The sequence below is a fragment of the Marmota marmota genome, unplaced genomic scaffold (genome assembly GCF_001458135.2).
Source record: "Marmota marmota marmota unplaced genomic scaffold, marMar, whole genome shotgun sequence".
Lineage (NCBI taxonomy): Eukaryota > Metazoa > Chordata > Mammalia > Rodentia > Sciuridae > Marmota > Marmota marmota.
This window is the reverse complement of record NW_026000005.1, coordinates 43,524,809-43,547,708: the sequence shown is the minus strand read 5'-3', so window position 1 is coordinate 43,547,708 and position 22,900 is coordinate 43,524,809. Positions and strand designations below refer to the sequence as shown.

The following is a 22,900-nucleotide window of genomic DNA, read 5'->3' as shown; positions in this document are numbered from 1 at the left end:
CCTATAATCATGACCTCAGGTATAAAAGGGTTTGGGAAAGTAATTTAGTTTCATAAAATATTACCAAACTGATTTCTAATGAGGACATTACAATCGTCAGTCTGCTTCCTGCCATTTCAATCCTGGATCACAGCCAAAATATACAAAGCCTACCTTGGGTTGTTCATATAGTAATCATGTATTTCTGTTGTTGTTGTCCTTTTATACATGACAGTAGCATGTATTTCAACATATCACACATACATGGAGTGCAACTTCTCATCCTTGTGGTTGTATATGATGTAGAGTTACATTGTTTGTGTGTTCATATATGAACTCAGCAAAGTTATGTCCAGTTCATTCTACTGTCTTTCCCATTCCCATCCCTCCATACTTGCCCCCATTTCTCCCCTTCAGTCAGGTGAACCTCCCACTCCTCCCTCCCCACAGCCTACTGTGAGTCAGCATCCACATATCAGAGAGAATATTCAACCTTTGGATTTGGGGGATCAGCTTATTTTACTTAGCATGATAGCCTCCAATTCCATCCACTTACAGGAAAATGCCAAAATTTCATTCTTTTTTTATAGCTGAGTAATATTCCAGTGTGTATACATACCACATTTTCTTTATCCATTTATCTATTGAAGGACACCTTCATTGGTTCTGTTATAGCTACTGTGAATTGAGATGCTATGAACATTGACGGCTGTGTCACTATAGTATGTTGATTTTAAGTCCTTTGGGTACATGCCAAGGAGTGGGATAACTGGGTCAAGGATGTTCCATTCCAAGTTTTCTGAGGAATCTCTATACTGCTTTTCCGAGTGGTTGTACCAATTTGCAGTCCCACCAACAATGTAGGAGTGTACTTTTTTTCCCACATCCTCGCCAACATTTATTGTTACATGTATTCTTTATAACTGCCGTCTGACTGAAGTGAGATGAAATCTCAGTGTAGTTTTAATTTGCGTTTCTCTACTTGCTAGTGATGTTGTGTTAGAGTCTGTAAACAAGTCAGGATGGCACCTGGCATTTTGCCAGAGGGAGTGATTTGTGAAGTAACAGTAATGCCAGCGAGCCATTAAGTGTGGAGATTCCTTATTGGTTGACTGCTGTATCTAGTTTATGCTAATTAAGATAAGCTGTGTGCAATGTATAAATATCGCTCTGGTCCTACAATAAACGGCTCCCACTCCTGCTGTATCAATGTACACAAGTTGTTCGTCACCCCCGGTTATTTTGCCCAGCCAGCTGGACTGCGGCAATGTCGAACATTTTTCCATATATTTGTGGACGATTCCTATTTCTTCTTTTGTGAAGTGTCTGTTCGGTTCCTTACCCCCTTTATTGATTGGGTTATTCATTTGTCCTGCAAGCAGCCAGATTGGAGGGGGAGTGGGAGATCCTGGGGGTTTCCACAACCAGTTGTCCCCTGTGTAAACCTCTTTCCATGTTTGATTTCCCCCTGGCCACTTGGGCTCAAGTCGGGGTTGGCCAGGTCTGTATTTCAGGCCAAACTTGGAATCAGCTCCCGCAGCTGGCCTGTACTGTGGCTGCAAAATGATTCCTTCCTCTGTCCTCCGCACGCCACCTGGAGAGATGGCAGCTTCTTTCCATCACAGGGCACCTTTCAGTTTAGTCGGGCCATGTCCTTGTTCTCTCCATACCCAGATGAGCCTCAGGCCTCCCAAACATTCAGGTTCCTTTCCTTCCCTGATCCGTCCACTGTTCTCATGGAGGGGCCACTCCTTTCTAGCCTGGCTGAGACAGCAGCTGTACCGCTGGGGATTTCTCCTTTATTTTATTACATCCAACCTTCTGAGTCCCTCATCTGCTCATGTCCAGTTTTAAATTCCAGTAAATCTCCCCACCCTTTTGTTGTTGTTGTTCACCCACCTGCTCAGAAGCTGCCTGTCAGCTTTCGTGTCCTCACTCCCTGGATCAGCCAGGAAAGTGACCTCCTCTCGTCCGCCATCTTGAAAACTGCTGTGATCATCTTTTTAGGTAGATTTTTTTCTGTGAAAGAACAACTGTATCTGAGATAGAGGTGTGACCTCAAAGAAGTATGAATACATGATGCTTATTTTGCACTTATGCTGGTGGTGTGTATCGCAGTGATTGCCAAGGAGGATTACCCTCTGTACATCCACAGCACCCCCATGGAGAATGAGCTGAATTCCACTACATGGTGCACACCTCCATGGATGTGGCAGATAAGACGATCTCCACCAGGGGGAAGGCCCTGGTGAAGCAGAGGGAGCCCTACCTGGGCCTGCTCTACCCAATAGAGGACTATAAGGCATATGGCTATGTGACCAACTCCAAGGTGAAGTTTGTCATGGTGGTAGATTCCTCCAACACAGCCCTTCGAGACAATGAAATCTGCAGCATGATTCGGAAGCTGCATAGCTTCTGCACAGACATGGTGTGCAACCCCTTCTACAATCCTGGAGACCGCATCCAGTCCAGGGCCTTTGACAAGGTGGTGACGTCTATAATGATCCAGGTGTGCTGAGCAGAACTCTGCACTGAAGAGACACAGCCTGTGCAGAACTGTGCTTAGAGACCTCTGCTTTTGCTATTTCTATCCTGAGTGTTAGGACCTGCCCTAGGGGCTGGGTGGGGCTTGTGCTTGGTGTCTCTCCACTAAAGGCCTTTCAAGGTGAAAAAGAAAAAAAAAAAAAAGGCTGATTTTCTTTTAATCGCCATAAAAAAGATTAAGTTAGCTTCACATAGTCTTACCTGTTCATCTTTCTGTACATACAAAAAGAAGGCAGTAGGTGGTTGAGATCTGAAACATTCCAAGGCTTTGCTTGTATCTGAGATTGTAGGGTCTGACCTCGGTCTTTCAAATGGTGCTATTACCCTTGACAGAAAAAGTCTCAGAAGGTAACGGAAGTCTTTAATAAAGATATTGCCCCTCCAGAGAGGCACGTGTTCTGTTTTGAAGTCATATCACTATGTTTTAACAACATTATAAGGTACATTATCCACTCCTAGGATATGTCCCAATAATCTGAAGACCCCTGAAATACAAATGGGAGAAGAAAAGGTGCTATAGCGTTTCACTAACTTTGAAATAGAAATGTCACTTATATCAGTTTTGTGGAACTGCCTGCCTGGCAGGGGAGCATAAGAAATGTGCCCCCTTTTCCAGGCACTGCTCCCCTTCCCCAAATCATCCTTCTTTGTTTGAATGATCAGCTACTTACCCTGTTACCACCAAAATAAGAAAACGCTCTGCTCAACTTGATTAGTGTGTGTTAAACGAACAGGTGTGTCGCTTTCAGGTACAGAATCCAGGTAAAGCGGAGAGAGTATGTGTAGAACCAGCACTGATTGGAAACCTAAATACCACCACCGGGTTGGTTAGACTAAATGTAAGGCAGGGAGGGATGCAGTTTGCAGCAGAAACTGAAATTTGGATACAGTTGCACTCCAGAAAGCGCAAGGATGAGAAGGATTAAGTCAAAACAAAGGACCAGCTCAGCCTAGATTCAGCCCCTGAGAGCTGCTACAGCCTTGTCCATATAGGGGGCCTGACCATGCTAACTCTTCTACTTAGTTCTTGGTCCTTCACACTGCTTCTATCCCCAGAAATTTTAAGTTATAGAGAATATCAACTTTCATTCCAGCATTTGAAGTTCAAGTGTTCAATATAGAGCTTAAGTGATGATCTGTGGATGCTGCGGCTCCAGCACCTCTTGCCCATCCTGAACTATGCTCACATTTCGCTTGACATCGTGCCAGCGTCCTATGAATTGTATCCAAAGTGTCTGCTGAGGCTGACAATGCTGCATGTGACTCTGAAGTTAGATTCCTGCCATATTAGAAATGTCTTTCAATGTCAGAATAGGTTCAAGAATTTCATTTCAGTGATATTGGCAAAGTAATACCTGATGAAGATCATCAACATTTTTAATCTTTGCCTTTTGCCTCAGTTCCTTTTTTTATTTCTGATAATTTTACACATAAAAGATTCAAATGGGTAGAACAACTTTCCATATATGCATCTCTAGAGCTAACTCAAATTTCCTCTGGGATTGCTTAGTTAGGTCTTTTCCTTGGTATGAAAAATGTTTTATTTATTGACTTTTAACATTTGCTGGTTGTATATTTTGTTGCCTTTTAGAAATTTGATTAGAGCTCAGGAAAAGAAAGTGCAAATCATGTCTGCGTGTTTCAATACTAAATGGAAACATTCTCAGAGAAAGTAAAAACGAATATTGAAAGTGAAGTGGGACTTTCCTTGCTTTTTTTTATGAGCTGCTCCTGACCACAGCACCCACAATGAGTCAAAAATGACCTTTTTAATTTCTGAGTGCTTAAAGACCCACTTACAGCTTTCATTTCTATGGCATTTTTATCATGAAACAAGTCAATACCTTTGTACCTGCCAAAAGGCCAAGAAAGCAAATAGAAAAGCTTGTTCTGCAACCCAAATGGCTGCTGACACACACACACACACACAAAAAAAAAAAAAAACAGGATGCAGGCATATTCACCCATGCACATATTGAGAAGCATGAGCCATGATTTTGAGTCAGATGTAATGATTCCAAGGCAACAGAATTTTACTAGGGTCCCTGCTGATCCTTTTAGTTAGGAATATAATTGCAATTATATTCGAACATGTCAATCAAACTAACTCACTGTTATTTCCTTATCCAAAGTTTCACCACATACTCAGAGCTACTGCACAAAACCAGTACTGGGCAACATCAGGGTTACTTTTCTCAGCTTCTCCAGCTATCAAACAAGATGGCATGCATAAGGGATTCACAGTTTTCTTTAATCAGAGCATGATTATTTTAAGATCTGGAACAATGATTTCTGTAAAGGGACTGCAAAGAGTGTGACTTCAGCGTCACCACATGTTGCTTCAGGACTGCTGTGTCTCATCCAAAACCACCTTCTTACAGATCTTGTCCAAAACCAGCTATCACTGACAGATTATGGAGGCATCACATAGAGTAAAGACACTTACATGCAATGATAGGCATATGAAACAAAATCTATCACTTGATCCAATCTAGCTTTCTAAAACACAAGTTCAGTCCAGTGGTTGTTTAGGAGTGACAATGCTTAGTTTAACCATAAACTGAAAGTGACAATAATATTTGACCACTAGGTTGCTCATATGTGTATTTGATTTGGCAGTTTTCTTACATTAAAATGTCTCATTGCTTGTGGAAGTAAATATTAAAACCTAAAACATACTTAATGTGTCCTTTTTTTAACATACATTTAAAAGTCAACTAAATAAAGTTTTGAATAAATTACACAATCACTATTGTATGCTTTTTGCTTGGATGGTTACTAATAGGATTTGAAAAATCTACAAATTGTATGTATAACTATAGTACAATTGTTTCCAATAAGTCAACAACAAAAACAAAACTTTACCAGCAATAAAATTTGTAATATTCTAGACATGAATTTACTTACCAAATGCCAAAACTGCTAATCATTATTGTGCAGTATGGTGATGGGTATCTAACCCAGGGCCTTGCACATTCTAGTTAAGCACTCTACCACTTAGATATACCACCAGCCCCAAAGTGTTCATTTTTAAAATTAACTGTAAAGTGAATAAATGAACCAAATTGTGTGATGCTTTCATTCACTATTTTTTAGAGGACTGTCAAGAAGCACCTGAAAACAGATGACAGCAAAACATGCTTTTGCAAGTTGTTCTGAGTGTATGGAACATTAGTGATTCATTTAAACAACTATTAAATGTTTCTTTAGGAGTTTCACAGTGATTATTATATCCATGGAGATATGTTTATAAAAACTAGAAAAACACTGTTTAAAAACTTAGTAGAGAAGATTGAGCATCAACAAAGACCTTATAATAAATTAGCACCTCACACTACTTATTTGCTCTCTTTGCTTGTTAAGGAAGAGACTTCCAAATGTTCCTTTTAGCAATGTTTGTGCAGTGTCTGGTTTTAGATCACAGGGACATTTTCTGAGCTACTTTCTCTTGACAGATGCACTATTATAGATATAGATGGGAAAGCTCCAAGCTGCACGGGACTGTTCCTTGTATTATGGGGCATTCAACATTCCCAGACACTAAACCCAGACAGTAAACCATGATGAAAGTGCTTCACCCTTTTCCAGGGAAAAGGGATTCCTCTTCACATGGTTCTTGTGTGCAACTGCATAACAAGATTTTTTTCAGAGCTTTAGTAATTTCACATCTATAATATCTTTAAGCACAGAACCAAAAGAGTATAAAAATCATGTATAATTTAGTGCAAGTATGACTTGTACACTAAAACTGAAAATTGTTGAAAAAAGTTAATCTAAATAAATGGAAAGGTATCTCCTGTTCATGGACTGAAGATAACGTTGTTATGATACCAGCACTCCCCAAATTGACTACATAGGTCAACTCAATCCCTAGTGGAATCCCAGATGCCTTTTCCCCCTAGATATCGAGATACTTAAAAACAGAAAGTCTTAGCCTGATAAATTTTCTTAAAATGTGTACGAAAATTCAAGGATCTCAGAATAACCAAGCAATCTTGAAAAGAAATGCGAGTGGGTCAAGGGAGATGGGCTGCTAATAGGTATGGAGTTCATTTTAGGGAGGACAAAATGTTCTAAAATTAGGTAGTGTTGATAGATGTGCAACCCGGTAAAATACTGAAAAACACTGAATCTTATGTTGTATATGGATGAATCATATGTTATATAAATTATAGCTCAACAAAGCTGATGTTTTTTTATTTATGTAAGTGTGCCCCACACAGTGGGTGATTAATAGGGACCATGTGTCTGGAACTTGAGTAATACAGTTGCTCTTTAATAAAGTAGAACTATTTTTCTAATAAATAAACTACAATCATATCTTAACCTATGAATGTGTGGAAGTTAAACTATTTGAAAGAAATTTTTGTTTTCCCCACAAAGAAATTACTTCTTATTTCAGTACTCATCTTTGCAAGTATTTACTTTGGAACAAATCACCTTTTGCTCAGATCAAAAAAAAAAAAAAAAATCCAAGACCAGACTCTTTTTTTTTCCCTGCCACTTGAAACCATTCTATTAAAAAGTTAAATAAGCTGATTTAAATGTCTCTTTAGAAATCAGTATATTTCAATTCACTTGAAGAAACTGTAGAAAGAAAAAGTCATTCAATTTAGCAAAAAATACAACATTCAAACTTTCCCCCTAGATATCATGCAAGTTTTCAAAAGCATTTACCTTTATCAAATAAAATCAAAGTGTATGGTATCACTTAAAAACTTATGCTTGAATTCATATGCTAAATTATATCTTCTCTTTTTCTTTTCTCTTTTATAGTCTACTCAGGAAATTTATCAGAATACCTTCTTAATTCCATGATAAAACCAGGACCTCCATATCCAACTTTTAGATATTAAATATTATAGCGAAAGTTATCTACTGAGGGAAAAAGTATTGGTTCACAGAAATCCAGAGGAAAAAAATAAAAGTCTGAAATCTGTTAGCCTGTTAAATTCTCTGCTAGTGGAACCATTCTCAACTTCAAGTTAAAAAGAGAATTAGCCTGTCATAGCTAGCTCATGTGACTGACTGTGATCTCAATCACTCATCATTCAGACTCTTATGATCTTCTAGGAATTAATGTGTATCACTTCTAAGGGTACAGGATGCTGAGAACACAAAGCTCCCGTGACGTGGCAATTTCACCAGCCAGAATCAAAGATTGCCGTCTCAAGATGCACTGAAATAGGTGGGTCTTATCATCTATTAAAGACACTGTAAGAGGGAGAAGAAAGATTGATCTAGGAGACCTAAGCCTTTTCCTGGATTTCACTAGAGTACATGTCCAAATACTTCCAAGTACAGGAGTGACTCAAAAGAGAAAATAGTTACTCCCAGCTCTGTCTGGTGCATTGCTACAAGAATATTTATACTCCTCCTTTTACTACCATGAAGCAAAATGCAAACATAAAATTTGAAAATCAATATAAATGTAAAATAAATAAATAATAAACATTATACACAACAAAACTTCATGTTGTTCAATGAATAAATGGCCACAACTAAGCCACTATGAGTACAGACCCAGCCTGCAGCAGGCATATTTTATTAATGATTCAAATACCTCAAACGCCATTGTTATCAGTGAGGTAATTCTCCAACTTTAGGAATCAGGCTTGATGAAATCCCCCAGCAAAGCAGAAAACAGCTTTTCTGGAAACTTCCTTGTATACTAAACCATGCAAAGAATGCTCTTTGTTTATATGTGGAGTCGGTTAAAGGTTCCCATAATTATACAACCCAAGGGACATCTGAAGTTACAAAACAGGTCTTTGCTGAATGGGAGTCCTAAATATGGCAGGATCTACAAACCCTGTCCTGCCTCACAGATGCCAGTACTGCTGTCTTCATTGTGATAATCAAGACCATCCCCACAAATTCCCAAGAACCCCACAGAGCAACACCACCCTCCTTGAGAACAAGTAGCTCATATAAAGAGATATTTGATTCCAAAATGTCCATGTCTGCTTGGACCAGCAAAGCACAGGCCTCACAGAGATTGCTAATAGCTCATAGTTCTCAACAGTGACACTGGAGAGGTTCGTGTAAATCTCCTCTTCACTGAGGTCAGGCGAGTTTGCTCGTGGTTGGTTTTTTGTTTTTTTTTTTTTTCCTGTTTGTATTTGATGACCACCTATGTAGCTATAGCTTGCTTGTTGCCAACATGATAACAATGGTGACACATGCTTTAGTCAATTCACTTGGGGTTTATAGTCAATAGAAATAAACGTGAGCAGTCAAGGTTAGTGACTCCTACCCATAGAGCAGTTTCCTAAGAAGATTTTGCTCTTTGAAACATTAATAAAGGAGCATGTGTCTTTTGAAAAAGTGCTAAAAAAAAAAAACTATGTTTTACTGGCTACCAGTTTGCAGGCTTTTGTGGGCTTTTGAATTTTATAGAAATTAGACCAGCTCTAAGAGGAGGAAAGTGACAATGGCCAGCGCTGAGAACAGGCCCCCAGAGCCCTGGTTGCCTTGCAACCTGGGCTTACATCGTGTCAACTCAGGTTCATCACTGACTTGCTCAAAGCAGTACCTGTAAAGGAACACCTGTGCAGGGAGAATTGTGGAGGAGGTGCACAAAGGACAGACACAGACACACAGGGAAGGTGCAGACAGACAGAAGGATGGCAGACAAAAGGGAATGCCTACCCCTCTCTGCCACCATCTTTAATAACCCAAAAAGTTACATATTACCCACCACCAGTGACTACACTTTGACCAGCTTCCTTTAACCCTGAGTGCTAGCTGAGATAAGGTCCAGGTTCATACAAACACAGAGCCTCTCTTCTTCAAAGGATGTCACTATGTAAACCAGGTAGTGCATCCGCATAGTTATCTTTTTTTTAATACTTATGTACTTGTAGATGAAAACACAGTATCTTTATTTATTTTTGCGTGGTGCTGAGGATCAAACCCAGTGCCTCACACATGCGAGACAAGCGCCTTACCATTGAGCCACAGCCCTACCCCCTACCCCACCCACCCCACCCCCTCCCCCTCCTCCTCCCTCCCNCTACAGTACACATCTCATACGCATTCTGTTTACATGGCAGAGAAAAGGCAGACTCAGTCATGGTTGTTTATTTTATTTTATTAGAAAAATTACAAAATAACCATCGTGGTCACATGCAAAAAAAAAAAAAAAAACAATAGAAAGGGTGGAAACCCCTGTGCACACAACACAGAGGCAAACCACAAAGCTAAAAGGCAAAATAAACAGCCATATAAGAGGACCCTTGAGGAGGGCTCAGTGAGGTGGAGTGAACTTTAGGTACTAGGCGGCAGATACATTATTGTCATGGCCATTTCCTACTTTGGAACTTTTTTTATATATAAAAAGGTTTTAAACTACTAGCTAAAAGAGATGAGTATGCAGTCCAAAAGAGTAAGTTGCAGGAGATCCTCCTGCTTCCAAGCAGAAATGTGTGGGAAAGAAGCAGAGCGCAGTAGAAGAGCGTCTCACTAAAAGAGGAGAGCAGGTCTCAGCATCTCTCAGCGGAGGCAGAGCCCCTGGTTGCCTAGCAGCAGCACTGCTTCTGACAGCAGCACTTCTGCTGGCAGCAGCCCTTCCCACAGCCACAGCCACAGGAGCGGCAGCAGGTGCGGCGGCAGCAGCACGTCCTGGGGGTGCAGCAGCCACAGCAGCCACCACAGCCACAGCTGCCACAGCCACAACTGCTGCAGCTACCACAGCCACCGCAGCCACCACAGCCTCCACAGCCACCGCAGCCACCACAGCCACCACAGCCACAGCAACCCATGTTGTCAGTAGAGAGGACTCAGGTGCAGAGAGGAGAGGACCCAGGAGAGGAGAGGGAGGTCTGGAGCCTCCTTCTGCTGGGCGCCCTTAAGTACCATGTGGAGGAGGATGGTGACAGAGTGAACCAGGACACATGACAAATGGCAACTTCCTTGTTACTATTTATTTCCAGAAAAGAAAATAGGGTTCTTTCTCATTTGTATCCTTACAGGAAATGTTTGGTTGAACAAAAGTGCTAAATTTTAAAGCTTCCATTTACACACTAAGAACCAGGCCTCACAGACTTAAAGAAGCTCAGAAGATGTCACATATAAGACAGGGAAACACAAGAGGCTCTGCCTCAGTAGAAAATGGGGAGAAGAAAAGAAAGAAAAATAGAGGTGGAAGGAACAAGTGGAGACCCGTCTTTTTCCTGCAATAACCCCTCACGCTCCCCAGGGGCCACGTGGAGCAGAAAAGACCCAGAGTATCTCGGTGAGCTGCAGCAGTACAGAGAGCACAGCGGCCAGGCCTGCTGGTGAGGTTGACAGGGCCACTGTGGAGTAAAATGGCCCAGGAACTAGGGCTTCAGGGCAGCCAGTGACAGCAGGGTCCAGGGGGAGAAGCAGTCTCTTTCCTAAAGCCGTGGACAGTCCCAGAGGGCCAGATGGGCTGTGTCATCAAGGAAGGGCCACCAAGGCTTGGCCTGGACAGAAAATAGGTTCCACTGCTCTACAGGACACTTAGCTGTACTCCATGTTCATGTCCACAGACTCTGATTAGGATGGCCGTTGTCTTAAAAATGCATATGGTGGCTGGCAGCTCTAGCAGATGGGAGACTGTGTAAAGAGACACACAGCTGAAAGTACGTCTCCTTGTGACAATAAGGAAACATCAATATCATCCACACCTGATGTATCAGTTTGCAAAGAAAAAGATAGTATTATGGATAGAAAAAATAGAATTTTAGTAATTATAAAATAATTTGTGAGATTATAATGTAGTATATATATATAGTGTGCAACAAGATTTTCCTTTGAAATTTGAATTATATTAGAGTCACTATCTCTTATGGAGTTATTGGTGTTCTTCCACAAAATGCATACGTTGATGCCCCAACCTAGCCCTGGAGACCAGGTTTTTAAGGAGATAATTAAGATTAAATAAGGTCATAGAGGTGGGGCCCTAATCAAAGAGGACTGGTGTCATTATGAGAAGAGAAAGGGATGCCAGAGCTCTCTGTGTGCACACAGAGAAAAGATCATGTGAGGACACAGGAAGAAGACAGCCACCTACACACCTGGCAGAGGGCCTGCCAATCCTGACAGCCCCCAGAACTGTGAGAAATAGATTTCTGTTGTTCAAGCCGCCCTGTCTGCTGCATTTTGTCATAGCAGCCCAAGCTGACTACTACACTGAGCCTCTCACTAAACTCCTAAAACTTAAGTCTTGATTCAGATTACAGGGAAATCACAGTGAATAATGGGACATCTTTGATCAGGTTCTAAAAATGGATAACATTCTGTCCACGCTGTCAGTATACTGAATCAAAAAGAAAAAATAACTCTCCGTACAGGAGATTATAAAAACACTTGTCCATCACAGAGAGATCCTCTAATCTTTCTTAGTGACATATAAACCGTGATGTTTCAATCAATGGCAAACTGGGCTCAATTAAATATAAAAGAGTGAGTACGTTAAAAGAAATAAAAGAAGATAATATAAATATGACAAAATAATACAACACTATTAATGATGACCAAGCACTGTTACAAAGGAACCATATTTTTAAAACTTCTACAAATAAAAAAAAAACATTAAATATAAAAACTCAATGGAAAAGTTTTTTGTTTTGGGGTTTTTTGGGGGGAGGAGTACTGGGGGTTGAACTCAGGGGCACTCAACCACTGAGCCACATCCTCAGCCCTATTTTGTATTTTATGTAGAGACAGGGTCTCACTGAGCTGCTTAGCTCCTCGCTAAATTGCTGAGGCTGGCTTTGAACTCATGACCCTTCTGCCTCAGCCTCCCGAGCTGCTGGGATTACAAGTGTGCATCACTACACCCAGCCTGGAAAGGTTGAAGAGATTGCTAAACCCAGCTGAAGGGAAAATTGGTGACAGAACGCAGTACTTAATAAATTTCTCAAAACTCAGCACACACAGAGAGGCAAATTGGTTTTAAAAATGATGACAAGTGAGAAGAGATATAGGGAAGAAAGATTTGTCACAGTGGGACAAAGAGTTGACACAGTGTTACTTTAGGGGAGTCTGGAAAAGTGTGGAGCACTTTCATCACGGGTTAGTGTCTGGGAACCAGGAATGTAGAATGCCCCATAATACAAGGAACAGTCCCTTGCCGCAAGGAGCTTTCCCATCCAGATCTACAACAGAGCACCTGTCAAGAAAAAGTAGCTCAGAAAATGTCTGGTTGAAGTTGAGAAAAAAGATAATACAGACAACAGAGAAGACGTACTCTCCCAAGATAACGATTGGGAGTTTCTCAAGTTTAATAAAGACACCAGGATTCTGAATTGGGTAAAATCAAAGAAATGCAGACTACACACCTTGTAGTAAGACTCAAGAACACAAAAGAGAAACAAAATCTAAAAACAACCAGAAAGAAGAGGGAGATGATCTCCAAAGGAAGCCTCTTCGTTTATCTGATGACTGATGTCCCAACACAATGGAAGTCGGAAGACTAGGATATAAATGCGTCCAAAAGAAACTCCCTTTCAAAGACTTTAGGGAGACACCCTCGCTGAAGGAATTTAAATGGCTGGGGTATAGCTCAGTGGTAGAGAGCTTACCCAGCATGCGCAAAGTCCTGGGATTGTTCAATTCCTATCCCACCAAAAAAAGAAAAGAAAGAAAGAGAAATTCAATGCAATCCCCATCAAAATACCAATGAAATTCTTCACAAAATTAGATAAAACATTTTTTTAATTCATTAGGAAGAATAAGAGACCCAGAATAGCCAAAGCAATACTAAGTGAGAAATGTGAAGCAGAAAGCACCACAATTCTTGACCTGAAATTATACTATAGTGGCCAAAACAGCTTGAAAGTACTATATAAAAAATATGTGCAATGTAGCTAGAGAAGTGCTCGGAGGAAAATCTATAAATTTAACTCAATACATTTGATAGGAAAAACTAATAACTATTAAATTACTCATTCAACCCAAGTAAGATAAGAAAGAAACAACAGGGATATGTGTAGAAACTTAAATAGAGTTCAAACATACCATGGAGTCATCTAAGCCAAAAGTGAAGTCTGCAAAAATACTAGTAAAATTCAAAATCCTCCAGAAATATTGATCAAAGAAGAAGGAACATCACCCCCTTCCAAACATCGTTGCTATAAATTAAAGAGATATATTTATCTGGATGCAGAAGAGATTAAAGGATGAGGTTATCATGAATCGATTTATACCAATACATTTGAAAATAGAGAAAATGGACATAGAAAAATGAATCACATTGAAACTGAAAAAAAGCATAAATTCTTCTTTAAAAGAAATTAAATCAAAGATTTAAAATCTTTCAGAAGAAGAAGGTATAGCAAGAGAAGAGGAGGAGGGAACGTGGAAGACTGCACGGGGGCCTCAGGCCATCATGTAAGAGTGACTCTGCAGGCTGATGATGCCTGGCTCTGGGACCCATGCCATAGGTACAGGGAAGAATGTGGGCCTGGAGCCAGCTCCGGTATCTTGAAGGAGGTGACCCAAGAGCAGGTTGTAAGTGATGGGAAAATGTGCGAGCACTTAGCACTGCAATAAAAGGAGTCAGGTGTCTGACCCTTGATCCTGGGAGACCAAGTCACTGTTGAGATCCTGGAAATGAAGATTTTATCAAAGAAAATGATAGGAGATAGGAATTAAATAATATGTCATAGAGGGCTGGATATGGTGGCACATGACTGTAATCCCAGTGACTAGAGAGGCTGAGGCAGGAGGATCGTGAGTTCAAAGCCAGCCTCAGCAACCTAGTGAGGCACTTAGTGACTCGGCAAGACCCTGTCTCTAAATAATATACAAAAGGGGGTTAGGGAAGGGAGGTGTCCCAGTGGTTAAGCAACCCTGGATTCAATCCCTAGTACCAAAAAAAAAAATGTCATAGAGGATAATAAGAATGGGTGAAACCTTAAAAATTCATCCCACAGAAAACTGTGACTTTGGTACAGCCCCATGGCATGATATTAAAATGGGAAGCTAGAAGTAGCAGGAATATGAGTGTCTGCTGGTTACTAATAAAATCAGGTACCCCAAAAATCTGAAAACAGCTTCTTCAAGAAGCTGCTGGTGAAATAGCACTGACTCATTTTTTTATACATGGACAAATCAACTCTCGCCCAGGCTGAGGCAGGGGTTTCATTAATCTGTGGTCATGCAACTCTGACTTGGTCACTTCCGTGTGCTGAAGAGCAAGATGGCGTACACTGTGCTTCATTGCTCAATGGAGATTTATGGCAGGTGCTATCTGGTCGGCCTGTGGATGCGAATGTTGAGAGAGTGGCTGATTGTGGCTGGCCTTGTGTACTAGTAGAGCAGAGTGCAGAGCTCAGGCTCACCTTGTTAACCCCTCTGTGACTAGGTGACACTCTCCCTTTATACAAAGCTTCTTCTGCCCTTGCTGGAAGACTACCAAGGTAAGGCCAGCATGCTTTATTTACGTGCTACAAGACCCAGCTGGAGAATCCCGTCTTTCTCGTTATTGCCTCCCACCCTGGCTTTACCAGATACCAAGCCAGTCTCTGGGTCCTGAAAGGGTAGTAGTGCTGGGAGGTTTTCCTCTGGCTGGTAAGTTTTCTCTCTAATAAAGCATCCTCTATTTTATTGATTTATTGATTGATTGTAGAACTGGAGATTGAACTCAGGACCACTTGACTAAGTGCTAAGCTGCATCCCCAACCCTTTTTAATTTTTTTTTATTTTGACACAGGGTCTCATCAGTTGCCCAGGCTGACCTTCAACTTGAAGTCCTCCAGCCTCAGCCTCCCAAGTTGCTGGGATCACAAGCCTGTGCTACCATGACTGGCTCTTTTATGTATTTTAAAATGTTTTATCAAAGCAAATCAATCAAAAGGGATAGCAATGCACACAGGGGGAGGCAACTCTTCCTCTCTCGTCTCTCTCCTTCCTCAGGCCCCATTCATCTCTTAGGGGAACCACCAGGGCCTAGATTTTGTTGCTTGGTTCCAGAAACTCATCGCACATAAATACAATGTCTGAGGCACAGGGTTGGGGAGAAAGAAAGACTTTATTCAGTGGCCAAAGAATTGAGAAGTGGGAGTTTTGCTGGAAAATCACCTTCTCATCTCCAAGGGGTTGGGGAGTCACAAATACAAGGTAAAAGCAAGGAGGGAGAGAGAGAGAGACTAAGCAAGAGGTGGAATCTTCATGTCAACCCCAGAAATAGACAGAGATCTTCCAGGAGCTTGGATGCCACCTCATTTTGCTCCTCTCATGGTCTGCTGTTTTCTGATGTGGCAGCTGGTAGGTGTATCTTTAGCCTTGAAGGGGAGGAGAGAGGCTAGGCAGTTTGGGTCAAGTTAACCCCTACTGTAATTCTGGACAAAACATCTCTCAAATAGTCACCATGTCTACATGCAGAGTTGAGCAGAAATCTGGCCCAATGGTTAAGGCAGCAAAGGAGACATCCACAACTGAAGGCAGAGATGACAAGACCCATGGGACATCCTCAGGCCCAAGTGACAAGTCAGTGCCTTCACCAAAAGCCTCCCTGAAAAGGAACCTAGGCAACCGTTATCATCCCAACCCACATGTGAGAAGTGTCATCTACAGCAAAGCCAGTGCTGTGTGACCTCCAAAATTAGTGATTTTAAGTCAACTAAGAGCAAGTGAAGCCAGAGGGTTTATTTAGGTTTTCCCTCTGCGACACTTTGTCATAAGGGTATCACCGGTAAATACATGTAGGCCCTATTCTTTTTTTTTATGCCTTTATTATATTTATTTATATGTATTGCTGAGGATCGAACCCAGGGCCTCACATGTGCAAGGCAAGTGCTCTACCAGTAAGCCACAATCCCTGTCCCCCTATTTTATTTTATCTATCAATTTTTAATCCTATCCATTGATTTATAGCTAAAATAAGCATTTAGATAACTTAAATCGCATGCCCCTAACAAAAACATGTCACTGTTTGGAGTTTCTGTTGAACGTGACTTGCCAAAGCATTTCCTATGTCCTCTATTTCTGTGTCCCAGACATTATCTTTCCTCCCAATTTCTAAAGAAAGGATCCCAGACCCCTGCTTGCTCTTCCCATCTCTCCTCTCTTCTTACAGCTCTCAATTGAAGTCTCTCCTGCTTTCACAATATCTGTGTTGATAGCATTTTACTCTTCTGTAGCTACTGAAAAGCCTTCCATGATTTGACAGAATAATTCCAAAAGTTCAATAAACAGGGTCTGCATAATGATCCGTTATAAATATTGACTCAGCCAAGTCTAGTAGGATCACATATCACACAACTTTTTTTGTGTTTATCTCATCCATTCTTAAAACCCTTCTCTGTTTCTCAACAAAAACATTAGTTCTACTGCCAACTTCCAGCATGCCTGGGCTCTCCTGACACTGACAGGTTGCCCTGGACTCATCCTCCGGCTGGAGCTCTAAACAGATGACTTGGTGATATGTGTGGGCTACTGGTGACTGCAGCATAGCATGAAGAATTCGTTTCTTATCTGACTGACCCAAGAAGTAAAGATGCAATTAAACGGTCACTATTTCCCTGAGTGATGATAAATAGAAGGTAAATTCTTCAAATCAATGAATCACTGAAGTCTGACCATCCCAACTTCTCCCAGTAGATGTCACTAGCAGCAAATAGTACAGGATCACTCTGGCCCAAGCAGCACCAGGAAGCTCAAACTGTTCAAAGATCCTTTGAACTGATTTCAAAAATTCATGCTCCATTTATTATCACTTGGGGAAACAAGTGACCATTTATTAATGCTCATCATTTTAGATGACAACCTTAATCTTAAAACCTCACAGATTCAACTTTTGGGAGTAGCCAACAAAGAAAACAAGACTAACAACTTGAAAGAAATTAGATAAAGGAACTGAAAATATCATGCTTCAACCTAGTCAGAAAAAGAAGAAAGGTTTGGCAACCTTATAAAACTGGGTTCTTAACTACATTATCTTGGACTTTCTGTCTCTCTGAGTTTCTGCTTTCGCCTTCAGCAAATGGAGACTGCACCCACTTGGTGAATTTTGCAAAAGATTAGAAACCAGGTCCACTATGTCAGACTAGTCACTCCCTCAGGAACGCCAGTGTCTGGGCTTTAGGCTCTCCCTGTTAAATCAGAAGCTTAGGGATGGCCAGGGAATTTACATTTTTATTGAGTTGTCCAAGTGAATCCGATGCTAACAGTCATTCATTAGTCTTGGGCAAATGGCCTGCCTGAGAGAGAATCAAAGGATGAAGCTGGCACACAAATGACTCAATGGGGACAGTCACCCAAGAGTGGAGAAAGGCAGAGTCGAAGGAGCAGCTGCATCTGAGCATTTGAGAGGCAGGGTCTGAGGCCCAGAAGCATCCCCAGCAGCTCTCAGAGGTGGGCTGAAGATCAGCCTTGACGGCTGGGGCAGAGACGTGAAGGGTCCTCCGAGGACTGCGGAGATGTCAGCCCTTCTCCACCACCTGACTCCAGCCTCTGTCTTCCTGGCAAGAATAAAGGTGTCTGACTCAGTGCTAAGCAGACCACCTTCCTGAAGCACCCACTTAGGGTTTAGTGTGAGTGAGGCAAGAGTCCAGAAAATGCTGCTAGGGAGCCCCCCAAATACCACCCCCAGGGCTCAGGGATTAGCCCTGGGCTCTCTCCAGACCACTACTCACAGCTTCATCTGTCAGGATCGGGCTCTGGACCACAGGGCACCATTCACTTCCTACTTGTGAAGAGAAGTAAACAATTGTGGTGACAAAATGGGAAGAAGAAAAGGGAGGAAGGAAAAAGAAGGATTTCAAACTGTGCTGAGCAATGACCATAAATAAGCCAGACATGCGCTAAGCTTGGTAAATGCACATATCTCTTTTTTGTCCCCGCAGAATTCCTATGAGGCCTCTATTACGACCCTTATAAAATGAGACAATTGGGATTCAGTAAATTTTCCATTTATTTTAAAGTATTTATTAAGCCCTACTCTGCCCTGTTTGGCAAACAGCATTAGCAGATTCAATCCCTGATGTCATGGAGCTTACAGCCCCAATGGGGACCTCGGTTAATTCAATAAGTGCAATAATGAATGTACATGTCACCAACTAAGAAACAGACTCAGTCAAAAGACTACCTATGAGAAGACAAAGGAACCTGACCTTGACTGGAGAGTTAGAGAAAATATCTCTGAGGAAACAACACCTAAGCTAAGCGCTAGAAATTAAAAGTAGGCAAGCAAGGCAGAAGGTGAGGGGAAAGGTCCCATTCTCTGTAAGAGCATGTGCAAAGGCCCTGTGAAAGAAGATAGCATGATGTGCTTAAAGAACTGAAAGGGAACCAATAGGGCAAACAGGAGAGAAAGAATGGCTCAGGATAACACTACTGAGAGGGAGCAGGAGGCAGAATGAACATGGTCTGTTAGGCCATGATAGGGAGGATTTTTAAATAAAATACAGTAATTATTTTTGTATTTGGAAAGATCCCACTGGCTACTGAGTGGAGAATGAGTAGGAGGCAGGGCCCGAGGACTTAGGAGGAGGGCAGTTAACAGACCCATTGTGTCCCTGCATCCCTTATGTAGGACGCCTATAAAAACTTAGCTGAGCAACAAAGTTACCAGTGATCGATTCAATTTAAGTTTTTATAGGTGTCCTACATATGGGACCCGGGACATAATGGGTTACCGGACACCACGGTGTCGACAACAGGAGATGTGAACTAGAAGTGGAAAGGAGAAAGTATCTGAGGACTAAGGTAGCCCTGGTAGAACGTGGGGAAGCATTAAAGACAGAGTAGCAGGAGGGGAAACGTCTAGATTTGGGGCGGTGCCATTGTTCTGATGGAGAACCATGGAAGAGGCTGAGGTCGGGGGGTTGTTTAAGTGAACATGCTGCACTTAAAATGCCCTTGAGCCTCCCCAGTGCAGATGCCCGTAGGCCTTAGAGCACAGGTCCCGGATGCTGAGACACAGGCATCAGAGGTGGCAAGGCAGGCCAGGAACAGGGATGGAACTGCAGAGACAGAGGAACAAAGTGAGATGAGGAGAGGGTCCAGGAGGACACTTGGTGGAGTTCCAATTTGGGCTCATTTAGAGAAGCAGGAACACGCACAGTGACCTAGGGGAGGCTGGGGGAAGAGGAACACCAAACGCACTCTGGCTGGGATATTGCCAAGGAAAAAGCTTATCTGAAGCAGGAAGGAGTGACCGATAGTGTCAAATGACACTGAAAAGCGAACTAGTCGCCTGCTGACATGCTTTCATTGGATTTGCAAATGAGCAAGTTACTTTTGAGGTTATGAAGAGGATCCTTTCTGGAGGAGTTAAAAGAAGAGAGGGAGGGAAGGAGAGAGAGGTGGACAAGACTTGCTCCAGAGGTTGGTCTGCGATGAAGAAGGTGGAGCTCGAATTGTCATGGAAGAGGGCCGCGGGGTCAAGAAAGGGTTTTCTAAAAATGGAAAAATTTGAATAAATTTTTAACAAGGAGGATTCAGGCAAGTAAAGAAAGCAAAAGATAAAGAAAGAGCTGTGGTGTAAATGTTCCCAGAACTGGGAAGGGGCACCAGGCCCTAAAGAAGGGACTGGCCCTAGAGAGAAGGGGGAGCGAGGGTCACAGAGCAGGGTGGGTGAGCAGGTAGTCATTTCATTAGATACTTACGCCCCCTCCCAAAAAAAAAGACCTAGAAAACCCTTGTAGATGGAAAGCAGTTAGCCTCAACTCAGTCACTGGAGAGTGACTCTCATTCTCAGCCTTGCTCTTCGTTGATGCAATCCAGGTTCCCATGGTCTTTGCCACCTACTCTACTTAAGCAAGAGCTTAGTTGACATGAATTGGAACAGTATTTACTTTACCACAGGGAAGAGGATGCTCATCTAATCAGTTTCCAAAAAAAAAAAAAAAAAACTATCTTCATCTGGGTCCACCTCGTGCAAGAGCAGAGTGGGATTCAGCCAATACCGTGCAATCCTCCTCCCCACGTCCTTCCCCCACCGAGAGCCAGAATTCCACCCAAGATTACACACTCTTATATGAGCATTCATCTTCCGTGGTGAGCGTTATCTCTAGACTTCTTTCAAAGTAAAATTACTCAGGGCTACTTGACTGTCATTAGTCAGTAAGCATAAATGCATTTCTAGAAGTGCTTGCAGCTCTCACTGAAGGCAGGATCGACCCCTGCACAAGAATCCAGAAGTCAAGTATTTAACACATCATTTCTTTATCACATCACCATTTATTTTCAGGCATTGCTTTACACACACACACACACACACACACCCCTCCCTCCACTCCTGCTCTCATGACTTCATGGTCAGCAGGGGAGGAAAAGGTCTTGTGATTCAAGGGCAGAAGATAAAATCTGGTGGCACTGAGCAGGGAGGGGAAGATGAGCCTTATGGTAGGTTGGCAAACTTCAAAACCTCTTTGAAAGGTCCCTGCTTTGTTATCAGTTGGCAGTTCAAGTTACCATTACACCACCTCCTCCAGGGTCCTCTTCCTCTACTTCCTTCCCAGAAGAAACCCTGGACAACATTTGCTGGTCACAAGTGGGTCTGTAAGGTTTCAGGTCAGCAGGTGCTTCTTATGAGATGTGGATATTAGAAAATAAAATGCAAAAATGCAAAAAAAAAAAAAACAAAACAGTATTCTCCACGGCGATTATCTTAACTACAGTCAAACCCACTGTAGGATTCTTTCTCAGAAAATCCTCTAGATAAATATAAATATCCATTATTGAGCATTATTTAAATTTAAACTTCCTGAAGCCGGGAAGAATATTCTCTAACACAACTAGGGTATACAAAAATAAAATGTCATTAAATTTAGACAATTACTAGAAAGGATGAGGTATTATACTTTTAAACTGAGAAATGCAAGTGGGATTTTTTCTACAAATTTATATAATGTTCAATTAATCTGTGTACTATTAGACACTTTTTTTAACAATTTAAGCACATTTAACTAAAAGACACTTTTTTAACAATTTAAGCACATTTAACATTATTTATATAGAGTTACATACTTACCTACTATTGGTTCTATTTCCTTGGAGACCTCTGACTAATTCGACATATAGTCTTATGTCATGTACCTTGATAGCATTAGTTAATTAATACAAACATGTGTTAATTGAGCACCTAAAAAATGAGAGGTATGTAGCAGGCACCAAGATGGATAAAGTTCCTTCTGTCATGTTTTTTTCTGTTTTAGAGGTAACAACTAACACTAGATAACAATTGTCACTATATAACAGCTAGTGATAATGCTAGGTAAGAAATAAAGAGTGTTAAAAAGGCCAGGTGCAGTAACACATGCCTATAATCCCAGTGACTGGGGAGGCTGAGGCAGGAGGATCACCAGCCTCAGCAACTTAGTGAGACCCTGTCTAAAAATATAAAAAGTGTTGGGGATGTGGCTCAGTGATTAATTACCCCTAAGTTCAATCCCCAGTACCAAACCCCCCCAAAAAAGTGTCAAAAAGAAAGTCATTTAGGACAGCGGTCTGATAAGTAGCATTTGAGCACAGTCTGCAGGAAGTGATGGGACACGGCCCACAGGCATCCTGAGCAAGTGTTCCTACAGGTGGAGGGCAAGGCCCTGCAGAGGAATGCATCTGCCTGCCTGGGAACTGTACCGTACCGTGGGCTGCAGTCAGGAGACAGGTGCTGTCACTTCCTGCAGCCAATCTTTGATTCCTGTGAAAACAGTGAAGAATTATGACCCAAATAGGTGGGTCCTTTCCAGAAACCTCAGAGTCACTCTCCTGGCACGTGTGCTGTGTGCCACATCCTCTCCCAGTGGCTTCCAATGTACAAATCCAGGCTCTGAGGTGCATCCCAGTAACGGAGCCTGTATAACTTGAACTCAGTGTTCCCCAACTCATTCAGTCTCAAGCCTTATCTCCATTATTAAGAGAACTGAGGTCACTGAATGCACATTTAGACTCAAAGAGCAAATCCTCTCCCGATACCCCAAATTCTCTGAAAAACTGGGAAATAAAACCATACAAATCAAGAGCACCAGCTCTCCAGCTGGGTAGGGATATGACTTTAAAATAAAGAGGAGAGACAGCAGATTTTAAACTTATTTTGAGCAGGAGGACTTTACTTACCTTTGGTTTCCTACGTGGAACATGCCTTAACAAAACAGATACAACCAGTCCACGGATCCAAGCAAGTGTCCGCTGGCCCAGCTGGAAAACCCTGGCTGAATGGAACGGGAGGTCAGGCTGCAGCCCATCCCCGTATGCTGTAACACTGCCCTCTGCTGTCATCTTCAAGGGAAGCCATGTTGAAGGGACTGCAGAACCTTCAAGCCTAAGCAGTGGCCCAAACTGCTAATTTCTAAAGGTGGCTCCCAAAGTGAGGACCCCACGGCTGCAGCATCACCTGGGAACTGGTTAGAAGTGAAGATGCTTGGTCCCAAGTCCCATGGGGTAAGTGACTGAGGATGGGGCC

At 42.0% G+C, this 22,900-nt stretch overlaps 1 pseudogene; it reads left to right on the top strand.

Annotated features, from left to right (window-relative positions):
• The first annotated feature begins 1,935 nt into the window (after positions 1 to 1,935).
• Positions 1,936 to 6,841, top strand: LOC125618268 (annotated as a pseudogene).
• Positions 6,842 to 22,900: the final 16,059 nt, after the last annotated feature.